Here is a 23,062-nt window from a genome sequence, read left to right as displayed (position 1 = left end):
GATGGGTTCCCTTGTGCCTTCACACACACATACACACACTTTCTAGCCCACTTAAGGACAAAAGGATGCGTAAGTCTACATAGGGCCAGTGGCGCAATGGATAACGCGTCTGACTACGGATCAGAAGATTGTAGGTTCGACTCCTATCTGGCTCGGAAGGGTTGTAGGTCCCTGTTTGATTATATTCCTGTGGAATTTTTATTTACCTCAGACTTGTTGTAGGTTCAATATTCTCCAGCAGGACTCATCCAGCAGTTGTTCCACGGTAGAGCGCAAGTAATAGGACCACAGCTAGTTAAACGTTTCCCATTTGCTGCTGGACTCTATGTGATGGCCGTCACGTGGTGTGCTGCTTTTGTATTTCAACATGGGTCCCTGATACTCTTAATTGCGAAAAAGCTTGTTGACAAAAGTGTGTGTGCGCGAGGGTCTGTGGACGTAGGCAGGTGTGTGCACTTGAATGCTTACCCATTTACATGTGTGAGAGGAACAAACCAACTCCCTGTGGGCTGCAGGCTTACAACTGGTAGCCCCAGTAGCCAGGCAGAACCACAGGTAAGGAGAGAGAGAAAGTTGGTCCATTATTAGAGAAGGACCATAAGCATCTTGCACTGCTACCTTCTTCCCCTCTCAGCCACGATCGGCCAAGACCTCTCTATTAGGGTAGAGGGTGAACATTTCTTGGACCTCAGAAACTGAGGGATGTAGACCCAATATGTCCTCCAAGCGCCTAGAGACCTGGTGCCCAATCTGGCATGGTGTTTTTCAGCTTACCCGACCAATCCGGTTGCAAGGTGGACTTTAACAATACTGCTAAAAAGGCACTCCCAGACATCCCTGAGGCCTTCATTTGCATAGGCCCTGCCCTTCTCTTTGTCCTGATTCCCACAAATCAACACAACACTGCAGCAGTATAGATTTGGGGGTGGTGAAGAATAATGACAGTGAGGCTAAAAAAGAGAAAGAAAAGTCCCAGAAGTCCTGCAGGCTTCCTTGCTAAATGCAGCTGAACATAGAGCGCACCTTCTTTACTGCAAAGCAAATACATTAAAAATGTTGAGGAGAGACTAATTGAAAAATACATATTACGGGGACAGCACTGGGACCTGCTTTATTTTTTCAATTAGTCTTGAAAACAAAAAAGATTTCTCTCCTGAAAGCTGTTAAAAATATGGAACGCTTCACGAATTTGCGTGTCATCCTTGCGCAGGGGCCATGCTAATCTTCTCTGTATCGTTCCAATTTTAGTATATGTGCTGCCGAAGCGAGCACACTTTATTGATGAACTGACAATGTTTATAAACTCTCTAAATCTACAGTCTCTAGACATAGGGTGGCCTGGCAGAGATGCTCAGATGGCCAGTACGCATTCAAATCTGAGCCAATGGTCAAAAATGGATGAAGAGTAGCAATCCATTATTCTTCACTGCATTTGTGGTCCAAGACTAAACACACCGTAAGTATGTAGATTATACCAGGTTTGCAAAGGCTCCTGGGTCGGGCTACAGACAAGGAGCATTGTGACGTCACGCTGCCTGTGGAACAGTGATATTAAAGGTGAAACAGCTGCACAGTAGGTTAGGTGAAGGGCTCTGAGAGTGGAAAGGCAGCATGCTTGGGTCCCTGGACAAGGTGAGCTTATGATAATGTGTCTGAATGTTCACCTGTGTTGTAATATTAAACCCCTTATTGTTGTAAACGCCTACTTACTAAGGAGTTCTCAAGCTCAGCCCCACACAGACCTGGAACTGATTATGTTAATGCAAACTATTTAAGAAACTGAGCCTGATCTAAAAGATTTCCTTGGATCTAGGACCATTTCGCCTAGCTTTTAGGTGCTTCCTTCTCCTAAAGTCCTTTGTAAAACTTGGGAAAACCTCACAGAACAGACTTCCAGGAGGTCAGATGGGTTTCCTTGTGCCTTCACACACACATACACACACTTTCTAGCCCACTTAAGGACAAAAGGATGCGTAAGTCTACATAGGGCCAGTGGCGCAATGGATAACGCGTCTGACTACGGATCAGAAGATTGTAGGTTCGACTCCTATCTGGCTCGGAAGGGTTGTAGGTCCCTGTTTGATTATATTCCTGTGGAATTTTTATTTACCTCAGACTTGTTGTAGGTTCAATATTCTCCAGCAGGATTCATCCAGCAGTTGTTCCACGGTAGAGCGCAAGTAATAGGACCACAGCTAGTTAAACGTTTCCCATTTGCTGCTGGACTCTATGTGATGGCCGTCACGTGGTGTGCTGCTTTTGTATTTCAACATGGGTCCCTGATACTCTTAATTGCGAAAAAGCTTGTTGACAAAAGTGTGTGTGCGCGAGGGTCTGTGGACGTAGGCAGGTGTGTGCACTTGAATGCTTACCCATTTACATGTGTGAGAGGAACAAACCAACTCCCTGTGGGCTGCAGGCTTACAACTGGTAGCCCCAGTAGCCAGGCAGAACCACAGGTAAGGAGAGAGAGAAAGTTGGTCCATTATTAGAGAAGGACCATAAGCATCTTGCACTGCTACCTTCTTCCCCTCTCAGCCACGATCGGCCAAGACCTCTCTATTAGGGTAGAGGGTGAACATTTCTTGGACCTCAGAAACTGAGGGATGTAGACCCAATATGTCCTCCAAGCGCCTAGAGACCTGGTGCCCAATCTGGCATGGTGTTTTTCAGCTTACCCGACCAATCCGGTTGCAAGGTGGACTTTAACAATACTGCTAAAAAGGCACTCCCAGACATCCCTGAGGCCTTCATTTGCATAGGCCCTGCCCTTCTCTTTGTCCTGATTCCCACAAATCAACACAACACTGCAGCAGTATAGATTTGGGGGTGGTGAAGAATAATGACAGTGAGGCTAAAAAAGAGAAAGAAAAGTCCCAGAAGTCCTGCAGGCTTCCTTGCTAAATGCAGCTGAACATAGAGCGCACCTTCTTTACTGCAAAGCAAATACATTAAAAATGTTGAGGAGAGACTAATTGAAAAATACATATTACGGGGACAGCACTGGGACCTGCTTTATTTTTTCAATTAGTCTTGAAAACAAAAAAGATTTCTCTCCTGAAAGCTGTTAAAAATATGGAACGCTTCACGAATTTGCGTGTCATCCTTGCGCAGGGGCCATGCTAATCTTCTCTGTATCGTTCCAATTTTAGTATATGTGCTGCCGAAGCGAGCACACTTTATTGATGAACTGACAATGTTTATAAACTCTCTAAATCTACAGTCTCTAGACATAGGGTGGCCTGGCAGAGATGCTCAGATGCCCAGTACGCATTCAAATCTGAGCCAATGGTCAAAAATGTATGAAGAGTAGCAATCCATTATTCTTCACTGCATTTGTGGTCCAAGACTAAACACACCGTAAGTATGTAGATTATACCAGGTTTGCAAAGGCTCCTGGGTCGGGCTACAGACAAGGAGCATTGTGACGTCACGCTGCCTGTGGAACAGTGATATTAAAGGTGAAACAGCTGCACAGTAGGTTAGGTGAAGGGCTCTGAGAGTGGAAAGGCAGCATGCTTGGGTCCCTGGACAAGGTGAGCTTATGATAATGTGTCTGAATGTTCACCTGTGTTGTAATATTAAACCCCTTATTGTTGTAAACGCCTACTTACTAAGGAGTTCTCAAGCTCAGCCCCACACAGACCTGGAACTGATTATGTTAATGCAAACTATTTAAGAAACTGAGCCTGATCTAAAAGATTTCCTTGGATCTAGGACCATTTCGCCTAGCTTTTAGGTGCTTCCTTCTCCTAAAGTCCTTTGTAAAACTTGGGAAAACCTCACAGAACAGACTTCCAGGAGGTCAGATGGGTTCCCTTGTGCCTTCACACACACATACACACACTTTCTAGCCCACTTAAGGACAAAAGGATGCGTAAGTCTACATAGGGCCAGTGGCGCAATGGATAACGCGTCTGACTACGGATCAGAAGATTGTAGGTTCGACTCCTATCTGGCTCGGAAGGGTTGTAGGTCCCTGTTTGATTATATTCCTGTGGAATTTTTATTTACCTCAGACTTGTTGTAGGTTCAATATTCTCCAGCAGGACTCATCCAGCAGTTGTTCCACGGTAGAGCGCAAGTAATAGGACCACAGCTAGTTAAACGTTTCCCATTTGCTGCTGGACTCTATGTGATGGCCGTCACGTGGTGTGCTGCTTTTGTATTTCAACATGGGTCCCTGATACTCTTAATTGCGAAAAAGCTTGTTGACAAAAGTGTGTGTGCGCGAGGGTCTGTGGACGTAGGCAGGTGTGTGCACTTGAATGCTTACCCATTTACATGTGTGAGAGGAACAAACCAACTCCCTGTGGGCTGCAGGCTTACAACTGGTAGCCCCAGTAGCCAGGCAGAACCACAGGTAAGGAGAGAGAGAAAGTTGGTCCATTATTAGAGAAGGACCATAAGCATCTTGCACTGCTACCTTCTTCCCCTCTCAGCCACGATCGGCCAAGACCTCTCTATTAGGGTAGAGGGTGAACATTTCTTGGACCTCAGAAACTGAGGGATGTAGACCCAATATGTCCTCCAAGCGCCTAGACACCTGGTGCCCAATCGGGCATGGTGTTTTTCAGCTTACCCGACCAATCCGGTTGCAAGGTGGACTTTAACAATACTGCTAAAAAGGCACTCCCAGACATCCCTGAGGCCTTCATTTGCATAGGCCCTGCCCTTCTCTTTGTCCTGCTTCCCACAAATCAACACAACACTGCAGCAGTATAGATTTGGGGGTGGTGAAGAATAATGACAGTGAGGCTAAAAAAGAGAAAGAAAAGTCCCAGAAGTCCTGCAGGCTTCCTTGCTAAATGCAGCTGAACATAGAGCGCACCTTCTTTACTGCAAAGCAAATACATTAAAAATGTTGAGGAGAGACTAATTGAAAAATACATATTACGGGGACAGCACTGGGACCTGCTTTATTTTTTCAATTAGTCTTGAAAACAAAAAAGATTTCTCTCCTGAAAGCTGTTAAAAATATGGAACGCTTCACGAATTTGCGTGTCATCCTTGCGCAGGGGCCATGCTAATCTTCTCTGTATCGTTCCAATTTTAGTATATGTGCTGCCGAAGCGAGCACACTTTATTGATGAACTGACAATGTTTATAAACTCTCTAAATCTACAGTCTCTAGACATAGGGTGGCCTGGCAGAGATGCTCAGATGCCCAGTACGCATTCAAATCTGAGCCAATGGTCAAAAATGTATGAAGAGTAGCAATCCATTATTCTTCACTGCATTTGTGGTCCAAGACTAAACACACCGTAAGTATGTAGATTATACCAGGTTTGCAAAGGCTCCTGGGTCGGGCTACAGACAAGGAGCATTGTGACGTCACGCTGCCTGTGGAACAGTGATATTAAAGGTGAAACAGCTGCACAGTAGGTTAGGTGAAGGGCTCTGAGAGTGGAAAGGCAGCATGCTTGGGTCCCTGGACAAGGTGAGCTTATGATAATGTGTCTGAATGTTCACCTGTGTTGTAATATTAAACCCCTTATTGTTGTAAACGCCTACTTACTAAGGAGTTCTCAAGCTCAGCCCCACACAGACCTGGAACTGATTATGTTAATGCAAACTATTTAAGAAACTGAGCCTGATCTAAAAGATTTCCTTGGATCTAGGACCATTTCGCCTAGCTTTTAGGTGCTTCCTTCTCCTAAAGTCCTTTGTAAAACTTGGGAAAACCTCACAGAACAGACTTCCAGGAGGTCAGATGGGTTCCCTTGTGCCTTCACACACACATACACACACTTTCTAGCCCACTTAAGGACAAAAGGATGCGTAAGTCTACATAGGGCCAGTGGCGCAATGGATAACGCGTCTGACTACGGATCAGAAGATTGTAGGTTCGACTCCTATCTGGCTCGGAAGGGTTGTAGGTCCCTGTTTGATTATATTCCTGTGGAATTTTTATTTACCTCAGACTTGTTGTAGGTTCAATATTCTCCAGCAGGACTCATCCAGCAGTTGTTCCACGGTAGAGCGCAAGTAATAGGACCACAGCTAGTTAAACGTTTCCCATTTGCTGCTGGACTCTATGTGATGGCCGTCACGTGGTGTGCTGCTTTTGTATTTCAACATGGGTCCCTGATACTCTTAATTGCGAAAAAGCTTGTTGACAAAAGTGTGTGTGCGCGAGGGTCTGTGGACGTAGGCAGGTGTGTGCACTTGAATGCTTACCCATTTACATGTGTGAGAGGAACAAACCAACTCCCTGTGGGCTGCAGGCTTACAACTGGTAGCCCCAGTAGCCAGGCAGAACCACAGGTAAGGAGAGAGAGAAAGTTGGTCCATTATTAGAGAAGGACCATAAGCATCTTGCACTGCTACCTTCTTCCCCTCTCAGCCACGATCGGCCAAGACCTCTCTATTAGGGTAGAGGGTGAACATTTCTTGGACCTCAGAAACTGAGGGATGTAGACCCAATATGTCCTCCAAGCGCCTAGACACCTGGTGCCCAATCTGGCATGGTGTTTTTCAGCTTACCCGACCAATCCGGTTGCAAGGTGGACTTTAACAATACTGCTAAAAAGGCACTCCCAGACATCCCTGAGGCCTTCATTTGCATAGGCCCTGCCCTTCTCTTTGTCCTGCTTCCCACAAATCAACACAACACTGCAGCAGTATAGATTTGGGGGTGGTGAAGAATAATGACAGTGAGGCTAAAAAAGAGAAAGAAAAGTCCCAGAAGTCCTGCAGGCTTCCTTGCTAAATGCAGCTGAACATAGAGCGCACCTTCTTTACTGCAAAGCAAATACATTAAAAATGTTGAGGAGAGACTAATTGAAAAATACATATTACGGGGACAGCACTGGGACCTGCTTTATTTTTTCAATTAGTCTTGAAAACAAAAAAGATTTCTCTCCTGAAAGCTGTTAAAAATATGGAACGCTTCACGAATTTGCGTGTCATCCTTGCGCAGGGGCCATGCTAATCTTCTCTGTATCGTTCCAATTTTAGTATATGTGCTGCCGAAGCGAGCACACTTTATTGATGAACTGACAATGTTTATAAACTCTCTAAATCTACAGTCTCTAGACATAGGGTGGCCTGGCAGAGATGCTCAGATGGCCAGTACGCATTCAAATCTGAGCCAATGGTCAAAAATGGATGAAGAGTAGCAATCCATTATTCTTCACTGCATTTGTGGTCCAAGACTAAACACACCGTAAGTATGTAGATTATACCAGGTTTGCAAAGGCTCCTGGGTCGGGCTACAGACAAGGAGCATTGTGACGTCACGCTGCCTGTGGAACAGTGATATTAAAGGTGAAACAGCTGCACAGTAGGTTAGGTGAAGGGCTCTGAGAGTGGAAAGGCAGCATGCTTGGGTCCCTGGACAAGGTGAGCTTATGATAATGTGTCTGAATGTTCACCTGTGTTGTAATATTAAACCCCTTATTGTTGTAAACGCCTACTTACTAAGGAGTTCTCAAGCTCAGCCCCACACAGACCTGGAACTGATTATGTTAATGCAAACTATTTAAGAAACTGAGCCTGATCTAAAAGATTTCCTTGGATCTAGGACCATTTCGCCTAGCTTTTAGGTGCTTCCTTCTCCTAAAGTCCTTTGTAAAACTTGGGAAAACCTCACAGAACAGACTTCCAGGAGGTCAGATGGGTTTCCTTGTGCCTTCACACACACATACACACACTTTCTAGCCCACTTAAGGACAAAAGGATGCGTAAGTCTACATAGGGCCAGTGGCGCAATGGATAACGCGTCTGACTACGGATCAGAAGATTGTAGGTTCGACTCCTATCTGGCTCGGAAGGGTTGTAGGTCCCTGTTTGATTATATTCCTGTGGAATTTTTATTTACCTCAGACTTGTTGTAGGTTCAATATTCTCCAGCAGGATTCATCCAGCAGTTGTTCCACGGTAGAGCGCAAGTAATAGGACCACAGCTAGTTAAACGTTTCCCATTTGCTGCTGGACTCTATGTGATGGCCGTCACGTGGTGTGCTGCTTTTGTATTTCAACATGGGTCCCTGATACTCTTAATTGCGAAAAAGCTTGTTGACAAAAGTGTGTGTGCGCGAGGGTCTGTGGACGTAGGCAGGTGTGTGCACTTGAATGCTTACCCATTTACATGTGTGAGAGGAACAAACCAACTCCCTGTGGGCTGCAGGCTTACAACTGGTAGCCCCAGTAGCCAGGCAGAACCACAGGTAAGGAGAGAGAGAAAGTTGGTCCATTATTAGAGAAGGACCATAAGCATCTTGCACTGCTACCTTCTTCCCCTCTCGGCCACGATCGGCCACGATCGGCCAAGGCCTCTCTATTAGGGTAGAGGGTGAACATTTCTTGGACCTCAGAAACTGAGGGATGTAGACCCAATATGTCCTCCAAGCGCCTAGAGACCTGGTGCCCAATCTGGCATGGTGTTTTTCAGCTTACCCGACCAATCCGGTTGCAAGGTGGACTTTAACAATACTGCTAAAAAGGCACTCCCAGACATCCCTGAGGCCTTCATTTGCATAGGCCCTGCCCTTCTCTTTGTCCTGATTCCCACAAATCAACACAACACTGCAGCAGTATAGATTTGGGGGTGGTGAAGAATAATGACAGTGAGGCTAAAAAAGAGAAAGAAAAGTCCCAGAAGTCCTGCAGGCTTCCTTGCTAAATGCAGCTGAACATAGAGCGCACCTTCTTTACTGCAAAGCAAATACATTAAAAATGTTGAGGAGAGACTAATTGAAAAATACATATTACGGGGACAGCACTGGGACCTGCTTTATTTTTTCAATTAGTCTTGAAAACAAAAAAGATTTCTCTCCTGAAAGCTGTTAAAAATATGGAACGCTTCACGAATTTGCGTGTCATCCTTGCGCAGGGGCCATGCTAATCTTCTCTGTATCGTTCCAATTTTAGTATATGTGCTGCCGAAGCGAGCACACTTTATTGATGAACTGACAATGTTTATAAACTCTCTAAATCTACAGTCTCTAGACATAGGGTGGCCTGGCAGAGATGCTCAGATGCCCAGTACGCATTCAAATCTGAGCCAATGGTCAAAAATGTATGAAGAGTAGCAATCCATTATTCTTCACTGCATTTGTGGTCCAAGACTAAACACACCGTAAGTATGTAGATTATACCAGGTTTGCAAAGGCTCCTGGGTCGGGCTACAGACAAGGAGCATTGTGACGTCACGCTGCCTGTGGAACAGTGATATTAAAGGTGAAACAGCTGCACAGTAGGTTAGGTGAAGGGCTCTGAGAGTGGAAAGGCAGCATGCTTGGGTCCCTGGACAAGGTGAGCTTATGATAATGTGTCTGAATGTTCACCTGTGTTGTAATATTAAACCCCTTATTGTTGTAAACGCCTACTTACTAAGGAGTTCTCAAGCTCAGCCCCACACAGACCTGGAACTGATTATGTTAATGCAAACTATTTAAGAAACTGAGCCTGATCTAAAAGATTTCCTTGGATCTAGGACCATTTCGCCTAGCTTTTAGGTGCTTCCTTCTCCTAAAGTCCTTTGTAAAACTTGGGAAAACCTCACAGAACAGACTTCCAGGAGGTCAGATGGGTTCCCTTGTGCCTTCACACACACATACACACACTTTCTAGCCCACTTAAGGACAAAAGGATGCGTAAGTCTACATAGGGCCAGTGGCGCAATGGATAACGCGTCTGACTACGGATCAGAAGATTGTAGGTTCGACTCCTATCTGGCTCGGAAGGGTTGTAGGTCCCTGTTTGATTATATTCCTGTGGAATTTTTATTTACCTCAGACTTGTTGTAGGTTCAATATTCTCCAGCAGGACTCATCCAGCAGTTGTTCCACGGTAGAGCGCAAGTAATAGGACCACAGCTAGTTAAACGTTTCCCATTTGCTGCTGGACTCTATGTGATGGCCGTCACGTGGTGTGCTGCTTTTGTATTTCAACATGGGTCCCTGATACTCTTAATTGCGAAAAAGCTTGTTGACAAAAGTGTGTGTGCGCGAGGGTCTGTGGACGTAGGCAGGTGTGTGCACTTGAATGCTTACCCATTTACATGTGTGAGAGGAACAAACCAACTCCCTGTGGGCTGCAGGCTTACAACTGGTAGCCCCAGTAGCCAGGCAGAACCACAGGTAAGGAGAGAGAGAAAGTTGGTCCATTATTAGAGAAGGACCATAAGCATCTTGCACTGCTACCTTCTTCCCCTCTCAGCCACGATCGGCCAAGACCTCTCTATTAGGGTAGAGGGTGAACATTTCTTGGACCTCAGAAACTGAGGGATGTAGACCCAATATGTCCTCCAAGCGCCTAGAGACCTGGTGCCCAATCTGGCATGGTGTTTTTCAGCTTACCCGACCAATCCGGTTGCAAGGTGGACTTTAACAATACTGCTAAAAAGGCACTCCCAGACATCCCTGAGGCCTTCATTTGCATAGGCCCTGCCCTTCTCTTTGTCCTGATTCCCACAAATCAACACAACACTGCAGCAGTATAGATTTGGGGGTGGTGAAGAATAATGACAGTGAGGCTAAAAAAGAGAAAGAAAAGTCCCAGAAGTCCTGCAGGCTTCCTTGCTAAATGCAGCTGAACATAGAGCGCACCTTCTTTACTGCAAAGCAAATACATTAAAAATGTTGAGGAGAGACTAATTGAAAAATACATATTACGGGGACAGCACTGGGACCTGCTTTATTTTTTCAATTAGTCTTGAAAACAAAAAAGATTTCTCTCCTGAAAGCTGTTAAAAATATGGAACGCTTCACGAATTTGCGTGTCATCCTTGCGCAGGGGCCATGCTAATCTTCTCTGTATCGTTCCAATTTTAGTATATGTGCTGCCGAAGCGAGCACACTTTATTGATGAACTGACAATGTTTATAAACTCTCTAAATCTACAGTCTCTAGACATAGGGTGGCCTGGCAGAGATGCTCAGATGGCCAGTACGCATTCAAATCTGAGCCAATGGTCAAAAATGGATGAAGAGTAGCAATCCATTATTCTTCACTGCATTTGTGGTCCAAGACTAAACACACCGTAAGTATGTAGATTATACCAGGTTTGCAAAGGCTCCTGGGTCGGGCTACAGACAAGGAGCATTGTGACGTCACGCTGCCTGTGGAACAGTGATATTAAAGGTGAAACAGCTGCACAGTAGGTTAGGTGAAGGGCTCTGAGAGTGGAAAGGCAGCATGCTTGGGTCCCTGGACAAGGTGAGCTTATGATAATGTGTCTGAATGTTCACCTGTGTTGTAATATTAAACCCCTTATTGTTGTAAACGCCTACTTACTAAGGAGTTCTCAAGCTCAGCCCCACACAGACCTGGAACTGATTATGTTAATGCAAACTATTTAAGAAACTGAGCCTGATCTAAAAGATTTCCTTGGATCTAGGACCATTTCGCCTAGCTTTTAGGTGCTTCCTTCTCCTAAAGTCCTTTGTAAAACTTGGGAAAACCTCACAGAACAGACTTCCAGGAGGTCAGATGGGTTTCCTTGTGCCTTCACACACACATACACACACTTTCTAGCCCACTTAAGGACAAAAGGATGCGTAAGTCTACATAGGGCCAGTGGCGCAATGGATAACGCGTCTGACTACGGATCAGAAGATTGTAGGTTCGACTCCTATCTGGCTCGGAAGGGTTGTAGGTCCCTGTTTGATTATATTCCTGTGGAATTTTTATTTACCTCAGACTTGTTGTAGGTTCAATATTCTCCAGCAGGATTCATCCAGCAGTTGTTCCACGGTAGAGCGCAAGTAATAGGACCACAGCTAGTTAAACGTTTCCCATTTGCTGCTGGACTCTATGTGATGGCCGTCACGTGGTGTGCTGCTTTTGTATTTCAACATGGGTCCCTGATACTCTTAATTGCGAAAAAGCTTGTTGACAAAAGTGTGTGTGCGCGAGGGTCTGTGGACGTAGGCAGGTGTGCGCACTTGAATGCTTACCCATTTACATGTGTGAGAGGAACAAACCAACTCCCTGTGGGCTGCAGGCTTACAACTGGTAGCCCCAGTAGCCAGGCAGAACCACAGGTAAGGAGAGAGAGAAAGTTGGTCCATTATTAGAGAAGGACCATAAGCATCTTGCACTGCTACCTTCTTCCCCTCTCAGCCACGATCGGCCAAGACCTCTCTATTAGGGTAGAGGGTGAACATTTCTTGGACCTCAGAAACTGAGGGATGTAGACCCAATATGTCCTCCAAGCGCCTAGAGACCTGGTGCCCAATCTGGCATGGTGTTTTTCAGCTTACCCGACCAATCCGGTTGCAAGGTGGACTTTAACAATACTGCTAAAAAGGCACTCCCAGACATCCCTGAGGCCTTCATTTGCATAGGCCCTGCCCTTCTCTTTGTCCTGATTCCCACAAATCAACACAACACTGCAGCAGTATAGATTTGGGGGTGGTGAAGAATAATGACAGTGAGGCTAAAAAAGAGAAAGAAAAGTCCCAGAAGTCCTGCAGGCTTCCTTGCTAAATGCAGCTGAACATAGAGCGCACCTTCTTTACTGCAAAGCAAATACATTAAAAATGTTGAGGAGAGACTAATTGAAAAATACATATTACGGGGACAGCACTGGGACCTGCTTTATTTTTTCAATTAGTCTTGAAAACAAAAAAGATTTCTCTCCTGAAAGCTGTTAAAAATATGGAACGCTTCACGAATTTGCGTGTCATCCTTGCGCAGGGGCCATGCTAATCTTCTCTGTATCGTTCCAATTTTAGTATATGTGCTGCCGAAGCGAGCACACTTTATTGATGAACTGACAATGTTTATAAACTCTCTAAATCTACAGTCTCTAGACATAGGGTGGCCTGGCAGAGATGCTCAGATGGCCAGTACGCATTCAAATCTGAGCCAATGGTCAAAAATGTATGAAGAGTAGCAATCCATTATTCTTCACTGCATTTGTGGTCCAAGACTAAACACACCGTAAGTATGTAGATTATACCAGGTTTGCAAAGGCTCCTGGGTCGGGCTACAGACAAGGAGCATTGTGACGTCACGCTGCCTGTGGAACAGTGATATTAAAGGTGAAACAGCTGCACAGTAGGTTAGGTGAAGGGCTCTGAGAGTGGAAAGGCAGCATGCTTGGGTCCCTGGACAAGGTGAGCTTATGATAATGTGTCTGAATGTTCACCTGTGTTGTAATATTAAACCCCTTATTGTTGTAAACGCCTACTTACTAAGGAGTTCTCAAGCTCAGCCCCACACAGACCTGGAACTGATTATGTTAATGCAAACTATTTAAGAAACTGAGCCTGATCTAAAAGATTTCCTTGGATCTAGGACCATTTCGCCTAGCTTTTAGGTGCTTCCTTCTCCTAAAGTCCTTTGTAAAACTTGGGAAAACCTCACAGAACAGACTTCCAGGAGGTCAGATGGGTTTCCTTGTGCCTTCACACACACATACACACACTTTCTAGCCCACTTAAGGACAAAAGGATGCGTAAGTCTACATAGGGCCAGTGGCGCAATGGATAACGCGTCTGACTACGGATCAGAAGATTGTAGGTTCGACTCCTATCTGGCTCGGAAGGGTTGTAGGTCCCTGTTTGATTATATTCCTGTGGAATTTTTATTTACCTCAGACTTGTTGTAGGTTCAATATTCTCCAGCAGGATTCATCCAGCAGTTGTTCCACGGTAGAGCGCAAGTAATAGGACCACAGCTAGTTAAACGTTTCCCATTTGCTGCTGGACTCTATGTGATGGCCGTCACGTGGTGTGCTGCTTTTGTATTTCAACATGGGTCCCTGATACTCTTAATTGCGAAAAAGCTTGTTGACAAAAGTGTGTGTGCGCGAGGGTCTGTGGACGTAGGCAGGTGTGTGCACTTGAATGCTTACCCATTTACATGTGTGAGAGGAACAAACCAACTCCCTGTGGGCTGCAGGCTTACAACTGGTAGCCCCAGTAGCCAGGCAGAACCACAGGTAAGGAGAGAGAGAAAGTTGGTCCATTATTAGAGAAGGACCATAAGCATCTTGCACTGCTACCTTCTTCCCCTCTCAGCCACGATCGGCCAAGACCTCTCTATTAGGGTAGAGGGTGAACATTTCTTGGACCTCAGAAACTGAGGGATGTAGACCCAATATGTCCTCCAAGCGCCTAGAGACCTGGTGCCCAATCTGGCATGGTGTTTTTCAGCTTACCCGACCAATCCGGTTGCAAGGTGGACTTTAACAATACTGCTAAAAAGGCACTCCCAGACATCCCTGAGGCCTTCATTTGCATAGGCCCTGCCCTTCTCTTTGTCCTGATTCCCACAAATCAACACAACACTGCAGCAGTATAGATTTGGGGGTGGTGAAGAATAATGACAGTGAGGCTAAAAAAGAGAAAGAAAAGTCCCAGAAGTCCTGCAGGCTTCCTTGCTAAATGCAGCTGAACATAGAGCGCACCTTCTTTACTGCAAAGCAAATACATTAAAAATGTTGAGGAGAGACTAATTGAAAAATACATATTACGGGGACAGCACTGGGACCTGCTTTATTTTTTCAATTAGTCTTGAAAACAAAAAAGATTTCTCTCCTGAAAGCTGTTAAAAATATGGAACGCTTCACGAATTTGCGTGTCATCCTTGCGCAGGGGCCATGCTAATCTTCTCTGTATCGTTCCAATTTTAGTATATGTGCTGCCGAAGCGAGCACACTTTATTGATGAACTGACAATGTTTATAAACTCTCTAAATCTACAGTCTCTAGACATAGGGTGGCCTGGCAGAGATGCTCAGATGGCCAGTACGCATTCAAATCTGAGCCAATGGTCAAAAATGTATGAAGAGTAGCAATCCATTATTCTTCACTGCATTTGTGGTCCAAGACTAAACACACCGTAAGTATGTAGATTATACCAGGTTTGCAAAGGCTCCTGGGTCGGGCTACAGACAAGGAGCATTGTGACGTCACGCTGCCTGTGGAACAGTGATATTAAAGGTGAAACAGCTGCACAGTAGGTTAGGTGAAGGGCTCTGAGAGTGGAAAGGCAGCATGCTTGGGTCCCTGGACAAGGTGAGCTTATGATAATGTGTCTGAATGTTCACCTGTGTTGTAATATTAAACCCCTTATTGTTGTAAACGCCTACTTACTAAGGAGTTCTCAAGCTCAGCCCCACACAGACCTGGAACTGATTATGTTAATGCAAACTATTTAAGAAACTGAGCCTGATCTAAAAGATTTCCTTGGATCTAGGACCATTTCGCCTAGCTTTTAGGTGCTTCCTTCTCCTAAAGTCCTTTGTAAAACTTGGGAAAACCTCACAGAACAGACTTCCAGGAGGTCAGATGGGTTTCCTTGTGCCTTCACACACACATACACACACTTTCTAGCCCACTTAAGGACAAAAGGATGCGTAAGTCTACATAGGGCCAGTGGCGCAATGGATAACGCGTCTGACTACGGATCAGAAGATTGTAGGTTCGACTCCTATCTGGCTCGGAAGGGTTGTAGGTCCCTGTTTGATTATATTCCTGTGGAATTTTTATTTACCTCAGACTTGTTGTAGGTTCAATATTCTCCAGCAGGATTCATCCAGCAGTTGTTCCACGGTAGAGCGCAAGTAATAGGACCACAGCTAGTTAAACGTTTCCCATTTGCTGCTGGACTCTATGTGATGGCCGTCACGTGGTGTGCTGCTTTTGTATTTCAACATGGGTCCCTGATACTCTTAATTGCGAAAAAGCTTGTTGACAAAAGTGTGTGTGCGCGAGGGTCTGTGGACGTAGGCAGGTGTGTGCACTTGAATGCTTACCCATTTACATGTGTGAGAGGAACAAACCAACTCCCTGTGGGCTGCAGGCTTACAACTGGTAGCCCCAGTAGCCAGGCAGAACCACAGGTAAGGAGAGAGAGAAAGTTGGTCCATTATTAGAGAAGGACCATAAGCATCTTGCACTGCTACCTTCTTCCCCTCTCAGCCACGATCGGCCAAGACCTCTCTATTAGGGTAGAGGGTGAACATTTCTTGGACCTCAGAAACTGAGGGATGTAGACCCAATATGTCCTCCAAGCGCCTAGAGACCTGGTGCCCAATCTGGCATGGTGTTTTTCAGCTTACCCGACCAATCCGGTTGCAAGGTGGACTTTAACAATACTGCTAAAAAGGCACTCCCAGACATCCCTGAGGCCTTCATTTGCATAGGCCCTGCCCTTCTCTTTGTCCTGATTCCCACAAATCAACACAACACTGCAGCAGTATAGATTTGGGGGTGGTGAAGAATAATGACAGTGAGGCTAAAAAAGAGAAAGAAAAGTCCCAGAAGTCCTGCAGGCTTCCTTGCTAAATGCAGCTGAACATAGAGCGCACCTTCTTTACTGCAAAGCAAATACATTAAAAATGTTGAGGAGAGACTAATTGAAAAATACATATTACGGGGACAGCACTGGGACCTGCTTTATTTTTTCAATTAGTCTTGAAAACAAAAAAGATTTCTCTCCTGAAAGCTGTTAAAAATATGGAACGCTTCACGAATTTGCGTGTCATCCTTGCGCAGGGGCCATGCTAATCTTCTCTGTATCGTTCCAATTTTAGTATATGTGCTGCCGAAGCGAGCACACTTTATTGATGAACTGACAATGTTTATAAACTCTCTAAATCTACAGTCTCTAGACATAGGGTGGCCTGGCAGAGATGCTCAGATGGCCAGTACGCATTCAAATCTGAGCCAATGGTCAAAAATGGATGAAGAGTAGCAATCCATTATTCTTCACTGCATTTGTGGTCCAAGACTAAACACACCGTAAGTATGTAGATTATACCAGGTTTGCAAAGGCTCCTGGGTCGGGCTACAGACAAGGAGCATTGTGACGTCACACTGCCTGTGGAACAGTGATATTAAAGGTGAAACAGCTGCACAGTAGGTTAGGTGAAGGGCTCTGAGAGTGGAAAGGCAGCATGCTTGGGTCCCTGGACAAGGTGAGCTTATGATAATGTGTCTGAATGTTCACCTGTGTTGTAATATTAAACCCCTTATTGTTGTAAACGCCTACTTACTAAGGAGTTCTCAAGCTCAGCCCCACACAGACCTGGAACTGATTATGTTAATGCAAACTATTTAAGAAACTGAGCCTGATCTAAAAGATTTCCTTGGATCTAGGACCATTTCGCCTAGCTTTTAGGTGCTTCCTTCTCCTAAAGTCCTTTGTAAAACTTGGGAAAACCTCACAGAACAGACTTCCAGGAGGTCAGATGGGTTCCCTTGTGCCTTCACACACACATACACACACTTTCTAGCCCACTTAAGGACAAAAGGATGCGTAAGTCTACATAGGGCCAGTGGCGCAATGGATAACGCGTCTGACTACGGATCAGAAGATTGTAGGTTCGACTCCTATCTGGCTCGGAAGGGTTGTAGGTCCCTGTTTGATTATATTCCTGTGGAATTTTTATTTACCTCAGACTTGTTGTAGGTTCAATATTCTCCAGCAGGACTCATCCAGCAGTTGTTCCACGGTAGAGCGCAAGTAATAGGACCACAGCTAGTTAAACGTTTCCCATTTGCTGCTGGACTCTATGTGATGGCCGTCACGTGGTGTGCTGCTTTTGTATTTCAACATGGGTCCCTGATACTCTTAATTGCGAAAAAGCTTGTTGACAAAAGTGTGTGTGCGCGAGGGTCTGTGGACGTAGGCAGGTGTGTGCACTTGAATGCTTACCCATTTACATGTGTGAGAGGAACAAACCAACTCCCTGTGGGCTGCAGGCTTACAACTGGTAGCCCCAGTAGCCAGGCAGAACCACAGGTAAGGAGAGAGAGAAAGTTGGTCCATTATTAGAGAAGGACCATAAGCATCTTGCACTGCTACCTTCTTCCCCTCTCAGCCACGATCGGCCAAGACCTCTCTATTAGGGTAGAGGGTGAACATTTCTTGGACCTCAGAAACTGAGGGATGTAGACCCAATATGTCCTCCAAGCGCCTAGAGACCTGGTGCCCAATCTGGCATGGTGTTTTTCAGCTTACCCGACCAATCCGGTTGCAAGGTGGACTTTAACAATACTGCTAAAAAGGCACTCCCAGACATCCCTGAGGCCTTCATTTGCATAGGCCCTGCCCTTCTCTTTGTCCTGATTCCCACAAATCAACACAACACTGCAGCAGTATAGATTTGGGGGTGGTGAAGAATAATGACAGTGAGGCTAAAAAAGAGAAAGAAAAGTCCCAGAAGTCCTGCAGGCTTCCTTGCTAAATGCAGCTGAACATAGAGCGCACCTTCTTTACTGCAAAGCAAATACATTAAAAATGTTGAGGAGAGACTAATTGAAAAATACATATTACGGGGACAGCACTGGGACCTGCTTTATTTTTTCAATTAGTCTTGAAAACAAAAAAGATTTCTCTCCTGAAAGCTGTTAAAAATATGGAACGCTTCACGAATTTGCGTGTCATCCTTGCGCAGGGGCCATGCTAATCTTCTCTGTATCGTTCCAATTTTAGTATATGTGCTGCCGAAGCGAGCACACTTTATTGATGAACTGACAATGTTTATAAACTCTCTAAATCTACAGTCTCTAGACATAGGGTGGCCTGGCAGAGATGCTCAGATGGCCAGTACGCATTCAAATCTGAGCCAATGGTCAAAAATGGATGAAGAGTAGCAATCCATTATTCTTCACTGCATTTGTGGTCCAAGACTAAACACACCGTAAGTATGTAGATTATACCAGGTTTGCAAAGGCTCCTGGGTCGGGCTACAGACAAGGAGCATTGTGACGTCACGCTGCCTGTGGAACAGTGATATTAAAGGTGAAACAGCTGCACAGTAGGTTAGGTGAAGGGCTCTGAGAGTGGAAAGGCAGCATGCTTGGGTCCCTGGACAAGGTGAGCTTATGATAATGTGTCTGAATGTTCACCTGTGTTGTAATATTAAACCCCTTATTGTTGTAAACGCCTACTTACTAAGGAGTTCTCAAGCTCAGCCCCACACAGACCTGGAACTGATTATGTTAATGCAAACTATTTAAGAAACTGAGCCTGATCTAAAAGATTTCCTTGGATCTAGGACCATTTCGCCTAGCTTTTAGGTGCTTCCTTCTCCTAAAGTCCTTTGTAAAACTTGGGAAAACCTCACAGAACAGACTTCCAGGAGGTCAGATGGGTTTCCTTGTGCCTTCACACACACATACACACACTTTCTAGCCCACTTAAGGACAAAAGGATGCGTAAGTCTACATAGGGCCAGTGGCGCAATGGATAACGCGTCTGACTACGGATCAGAAGATTGTAGGTTCGACTCCTATCTGGCTCGGAAGGGTTGTAGGTCCCTGTTTGATTATATTCCTGTGGAATTTTTATTTACCTCAGACTTGTTGTAGGTTCAATATTCTCCAGCAGGATTCATCCAGCAGTTGTTCCACGGTAGAGCGCAAGTAATAGGACCACAGCTAGTTAAACGTTTCCCATTTGCTGCTGGACTCTATGTGATGGCCGTCACGTGGTGTGCTGCTTTTGTATTTCAACATGGGTCCCTGATACTCTTAATTGCGAAAAAGCTTGTTGACAAAAGTGTGTGTGCGCGAGGGTCTGTGGACGTAGGCAGGTGTGTGCACTTGAATGCTTACCCATTTACATGTGTGAGAGGAACAAACCAACTCCCTGTGGGCTGCAGGCTTACAACTGGTAGCCCCAGTAGCCAGGCAGAACCACAGGTAAGGAGAGAGAGAAAGTTGGTCCATTATTAGAGAAGGACCATAAGCATCTTGCACTGCTACCTTCTTCCCCTCTCAGCCACGATCGGCCACGATCGGCCAAGGCCTCTCTATTAGGGTAGAGGGTGAACATTTCTTGGACCTCAGAAACTGAGGGATGTAGACCCAATATGTCCTCCAAGCGCCTAGAGACCTGGTGCCCAATCTGGCATGGTGTTTTTCAGCTTACCCGACCAATCCGGTTGCAAGGTGGACTTTAACAATACTGCTAAAAAGGCACTCCCAGACATCCCTGAGGCCTTCATTTGCATAGGCCCTGCCCTTCTCTTTGTCCTGATTCCCACAAATCAACACAACACTGCAGCAGTATAGATTTGGGGGTGGTGAAGAATAATGACAGTGAGGCTAAAAAAGAGAAAGAAAAGTCCCAGAAGTCCTGCAGGCTTCCTTGCTAAATGCAGCTGAACATAGAGCGCACCTTCTTTACTGCAAAGCAAATACATTAAAAATGTTGAGGAGAGACTAATTGAAAAATACATATTACGGGGACAGCACTGGGACCTGCTTTATTTTTTCAATTAGTCTTGAAAACAAAAAAGATTTCTCTCCTGAAAGCTGTTAAAAATATGGAACGCTTCACGAATTTGCGTGTCATCCTTGCGCAGGGGCCATGCTAATCTTCTCTGTATCGTTCCAATTTTAGTATATGTGCTGCCGAAGCGAGCACACTTTATTGATGAACTGACAATGTTTATAAACTCTCTAAATCTACAGTCTCTAGACATAGGGTGGCCTGGCAGAGATGCTCAGATGCCCAGTACGCATTCAAATCTGAGCCAATGGTCAAAAATGTATGAAGAGTAGCAATCCATTATTCTTCACTGCATTTGTGGTCCAAGACTAAACACACCGTAAGTATGTAGATTATACCAGGTTTGCAAAGGCTCCTGGGTCGGGCTACAGACAAGGAGCATTGTGACGTCACGCTGCCTGTGGAACAGTGATATTAAAGGTGAAACAGCTGCACAGTAGGTTAGGTGAAGGGCTCTGAGAGTGGAAAGGCAGCATGCTTGGGTCCCTGGACAAGGTGAGCTTATGATAATGTGTCTGAATGTTCACCTGTGTTGTAATATTAAACCCCTTATTGTTGTAAACGCCTACTTACTAAGGAGTTCTCAAGCTCAGCCCCACACAGACCTGGAACTGATTATGTTAATGCAAACTATTTAAGAAACTGAGCCTGATCTAAAAGATTTCCTTGGATCTAGGACCATTTCGCCTAGCTTTTAGGTGCTTCCTTCTCCTAAAGTCCTTTGTAAAACTTGGGAAAACCTCACAGAACAGACTTCCAGGAGGTCAGATGGGTTTCCTTGTGCCTTCACACACACATACACACACTTTCTAGCCCACTTAAGGACAAAAGGATGCGTAAGTCTACATAGGGCCAGTGGCGCAATGGATAACGCGTCTGACTACGGATCAGAAGATTGTAGGTTCGACTCCTATCTGGCTCGGAAGGGTTGTAGGTCCCTGTTTGATTATATTCCTGTGGAATTTTTATTTACCTCAGACTTGTTGTAGGTTCAATATTCTCCAGCAGGATTCATCCAGCAGTTGTTCCACGGTAGAGCGCAAGTAATAGGACCACAGCTAGTTAAACGTTTCCCATTTGCTGCTGGACTCTATGTGATGGCCGTCACGTGGTGTGCTGCTTTTGTATTTCAACATGGGTCCCTGATACTCTTAATTGCGAAAAAGCTTGTTGACAAAAGTGTGTGTGCGCGAGGGTCTGTGGACGTAGGCAGGTGTGTGCACTTGAATGCTTACCCATTTACATGTGTGAGAGGAACAAACCAACTCCCTGTGGGCTGCAGGCTTACAACTGGTAGCCCCAGTAGCCAGGCAGAACCACAGGTAAGGAGAGAGAGAAAGTTGGTCCATTATTAGAGAAGGACCATAAGCATCTTGCACTGCTACCTTCTTCCCCTCTCAGCCACGATCGGCCAAGACCTCTCTATTAGGGTAGAGGGTGAACATTTCTTGGACCTCAGAAACTGAGGGATGTAGACCCAATATGTCCTCCAAGCGCCTAGAGACCTGGTGCCCAATCTGGCATGGTGTTTTTCAGCTTACCCGACCAATCCGGTTGCAAGGTGGACTTTAACAATACTGCTAAAAAGGCACTCCCAGACATCCCTGAGGCCTTCATTTGCATAGGCCCTGCCCTTCTCTTTGTCCTGATTCCCACAAATCAACACAACACTGCAGCAGTATAGATTTGGGGGTGGTGAAGAATAATGACAGTGAGGCTAAAAAAGAGAAAGAAAAGTCCCAGAAGTCCTGCAGGCTTCCTTGCTAAATGCAGCTGAACATAGAGCGCACCTTCTTTACTGCAAAGCAAATACATTAAAAATGTTGAGGAGAGACTAATTGAAAAATACATATTACGGGGACAGCACTGGGACCTGCTTTATTTTTTCAATTAGTCTTGAAAACAAAAAAGATTTCTCTCCTGAAAGCTGTTAAAAATATGGAACGCTTCACGAATTTGCGTGTCATCCTTGCGCAGGGGCCATGCTAATCTTCTCTGTATCGTTCCAATTTTAGTATATGTGCTGCCGAAGCGAGCACACTTTATTGATGAACTGACAATGTTTATAAACTCTCTAAATCTACAGTCTCTAGACATAGGGTGGCCTGGCAGAGATGCTCAGATGGCCAGTACGCATTCAAATCTGAGCCAATGGTCAAAAATGGATGAAGAGTAGCAATCCATTATTCTTCACTGCATTTGTGGTCCAAGACTAAACACACCGTAAGTATGTAGATTATACCAGGTTTGCAAAGGCTCCTGGGTCGGGCTACAGACAAGGAGCATTGTGACGTCACGCTGCCTGTGGAACAGTGATATTAAAGGTGAAACAGCTGCACAGTAGGTTAGGTGAAGGGCTCTGAGAGTGGAAAGGCAGCATGCTTGGGTCCCTGGACAAGGTGAGCTTATGATAATGTGTCTGAATGTTCACCTGTGTTGTAATATTAAACCCCTTATTGTTGTAAACGCCTACTTACTAAGGAGTTCTCAAGCTCAGCCCCACACAGACCTGGAACTGATTATGTTAATGCAAACTATTTAAGAAACTGAGCCTGATCTAAAAGATTTCCTTGGATCTAGGACCATTTCGCCTAGCTTTTAGGTGCTTCCTTCTCCTAAAGTCCTTTGTAAAACTTGGGAAAACCTCACAGAACAGACTTCCAGGAGGTCAGATGGGTTTCCTTGTGCCTTCACACACACATACACACACTTTCTAGCCCACTTAAGGACAAAAGGATGCGTAAGTCTACATAGGGCCAGTGGCGCAATGGATAACGCGTCTGACTACGGATCAGAAGATTGTAGGTTCGACTCCTATCTGGCTCGGAAGAGTTGTAGGTCCCTGTTTGATTATATTCCTGTGGA

At 45.3% G+C, this 23,062-nt stretch overlaps 25 non-coding genes across 25 annotated transcripts; 13 read left to right on the top strand and 12 right to left on the bottom strand.

Annotated features, from left to right (window-relative positions):
* The first annotated feature begins 82 nt into the window (after positions 1-82).
* On the top strand, positions 83-155 carry TRNAR-ACG (transfer RNA arginine (anticodon ACG)). Its single transcript has one exon. It is a non-coding gene; the product is annotated as a tRNA-Arg (tRNA).
* A 1,010-nt stretch (positions 156-1,165) lies between these two features.
* On the bottom strand, positions 1,166-1,272 carry LOC147704183 (U6 spliceosomal RNA). Its single transcript, XR_015298823.1, has one exon. It is a non-coding gene; the product is annotated as a U6 spliceosomal RNA (small nuclear RNA).
* A 714-nt stretch (positions 1,273-1,986) lies between these two features.
* On the top strand, positions 1,987-2,059 carry TRNAR-ACG (transfer RNA arginine (anticodon ACG)). Its single transcript has one exon. It is a non-coding gene; the product is annotated as a tRNA-Arg (tRNA).
* Positions 2,060-3,069: 1,010 nt separating this feature from the next.
* On the bottom strand, positions 3,070-3,176 carry LOC147704181 (U6 spliceosomal RNA). Its single transcript, XR_015298822.1, has one exon. It is a non-coding gene; the product is annotated as a U6 spliceosomal RNA (small nuclear RNA).
* Positions 3,177-3,890: 714 nt separating this feature from the next.
* On the top strand, positions 3,891-3,963 carry TRNAR-ACG (transfer RNA arginine (anticodon ACG)). The gene has a single exon. It is a non-coding gene; the product is annotated as a tRNA-Arg (tRNA).
* Positions 3,964-4,973: 1,010 nt separating this feature from the next.
* On the bottom strand, positions 4,974-5,080 carry LOC147704179 (U6 spliceosomal RNA). The gene has a single exon (XR_015298821.1). It is a non-coding gene; the product is annotated as a U6 spliceosomal RNA (small nuclear RNA).
* Positions 5,081-5,794: 714 nt separating this feature from the next.
* On the top strand, positions 5,795-5,867 carry TRNAR-ACG (transfer RNA arginine (anticodon ACG)). The gene has a single exon. It is a non-coding gene; the product is annotated as a tRNA-Arg (tRNA).
* Positions 5,868-6,877: 1,010 nt separating this feature from the next.
* On the bottom strand, positions 6,878-6,984 carry LOC147704177 (U6 spliceosomal RNA). Its single transcript, XR_015298820.1, has one exon. It is a non-coding gene; the product is annotated as a U6 spliceosomal RNA (small nuclear RNA).
* A 714-nt stretch (positions 6,985-7,698) lies between these two features.
* Positions 7,699-7,771, top strand: TRNAR-ACG (transfer RNA arginine (anticodon ACG)). Its single transcript has one exon. It is a non-coding gene; the product is annotated as a tRNA-Arg (tRNA).
* Positions 7,772-8,791: 1,020 nt separating this feature from the next.
* LOC147704175 (U6 spliceosomal RNA) lies at positions 8,792-8,898 on the bottom strand. Its single transcript, XR_015298819.1, has one exon. It is a non-coding gene; the product is annotated as a U6 spliceosomal RNA (small nuclear RNA).
* A 714-nt stretch (positions 8,899-9,612) lies between these two features.
* Positions 9,613-9,685, top strand: TRNAR-ACG (transfer RNA arginine (anticodon ACG)). The gene has a single exon. It is a non-coding gene; the product is annotated as a tRNA-Arg (tRNA).
* A 1,010-nt stretch (positions 9,686-10,695) lies between these two features.
* Positions 10,696-10,802, bottom strand: LOC147704173 (U6 spliceosomal RNA). The gene has a single exon (XR_015298818.1). It is a non-coding gene; the product is annotated as a U6 spliceosomal RNA (small nuclear RNA).
* Positions 10,803-11,516: 714 nt separating this feature from the next.
* On the top strand, positions 11,517-11,589 carry TRNAR-ACG (transfer RNA arginine (anticodon ACG)). The gene has a single exon. It is a non-coding gene; the product is annotated as a tRNA-Arg (tRNA).
* Positions 11,590-12,599: 1,010 nt separating this feature from the next.
* Positions 12,600-12,706, bottom strand: LOC147704171 (U6 spliceosomal RNA). Its single transcript, XR_015298817.1, has one exon. It is a non-coding gene; the product is annotated as a U6 spliceosomal RNA (small nuclear RNA).
* A 714-nt stretch (positions 12,707-13,420) lies between these two features.
* Positions 13,421-13,493, top strand: TRNAR-ACG (transfer RNA arginine (anticodon ACG)). The gene has a single exon. It is a non-coding gene; the product is annotated as a tRNA-Arg (tRNA).
* Positions 13,494-14,503: 1,010 nt separating this feature from the next.
* On the bottom strand, positions 14,504-14,610 carry LOC147704169 (U6 spliceosomal RNA). Its single transcript, XR_015298816.1, has one exon. It is a non-coding gene; the product is annotated as a U6 spliceosomal RNA (small nuclear RNA).
* Positions 14,611-15,324: 714 nt separating this feature from the next.
* On the top strand, positions 15,325-15,397 carry TRNAR-ACG (transfer RNA arginine (anticodon ACG)). The gene has a single exon. It is a non-coding gene; the product is annotated as a tRNA-Arg (tRNA).
* Positions 15,398-16,407: 1,010 nt separating this feature from the next.
* LOC147704167 (U6 spliceosomal RNA) lies at positions 16,408-16,514 on the bottom strand. The gene has a single exon (XR_015298815.1). It is a non-coding gene; the product is annotated as a U6 spliceosomal RNA (small nuclear RNA).
* Positions 16,515-17,228: 714 nt separating this feature from the next.
* Positions 17,229-17,301, top strand: TRNAR-ACG (transfer RNA arginine (anticodon ACG)). The gene has a single exon. It is a non-coding gene; the product is annotated as a tRNA-Arg (tRNA).
* Positions 17,302-18,311: 1,010 nt separating this feature from the next.
* Positions 18,312-18,418, bottom strand: LOC147704165 (U6 spliceosomal RNA). Its single transcript, XR_015298814.1, has one exon. It is a non-coding gene; the product is annotated as a U6 spliceosomal RNA (small nuclear RNA).
* A 714-nt stretch (positions 18,419-19,132) lies between these two features.
* On the top strand, positions 19,133-19,205 carry TRNAR-ACG (transfer RNA arginine (anticodon ACG)). Its single transcript has one exon. It is a non-coding gene; the product is annotated as a tRNA-Arg (tRNA).
* Positions 19,206-20,225: 1,020 nt separating this feature from the next.
* Positions 20,226-20,332, bottom strand: LOC147704163 (U6 spliceosomal RNA). The gene has a single exon (XR_015298813.1). It is a non-coding gene; the product is annotated as a U6 spliceosomal RNA (small nuclear RNA).
* Positions 20,333-21,046: 714 nt separating this feature from the next.
* On the top strand, positions 21,047-21,119 carry TRNAR-ACG (transfer RNA arginine (anticodon ACG)). The gene has a single exon. It is a non-coding gene; the product is annotated as a tRNA-Arg (tRNA).
* Positions 21,120-22,129: 1,010 nt separating this feature from the next.
* Positions 22,130-22,236, bottom strand: LOC147704161 (U6 spliceosomal RNA). The gene has a single exon (XR_015298812.1). It is a non-coding gene; the product is annotated as a U6 spliceosomal RNA (small nuclear RNA).
* A 714-nt stretch (positions 22,237-22,950) lies between these two features.
* Positions 22,951-23,023, top strand: TRNAR-ACG (transfer RNA arginine (anticodon ACG)). Its single transcript has one exon. It is a non-coding gene; the product is annotated as a tRNA-Arg (tRNA).
* The last annotated feature ends 39 nt before the right edge of the window (positions 23,024-23,062 follow it).

This window comes from Lissotriton vulgaris, chromosome 7, assembly GCF_964263255.1.
Source record: "Lissotriton vulgaris chromosome 7, aLisVul1.2, whole genome shotgun sequence".
NCBI lineage: Eukaryota > Metazoa > Chordata > Amphibia > Caudata > Salamandridae > Lissotriton > Lissotriton vulgaris.
Note: the sequence above shows the minus strand (reverse complement) of the source record. Positions and strands in the feature narration are given on the sequence as shown.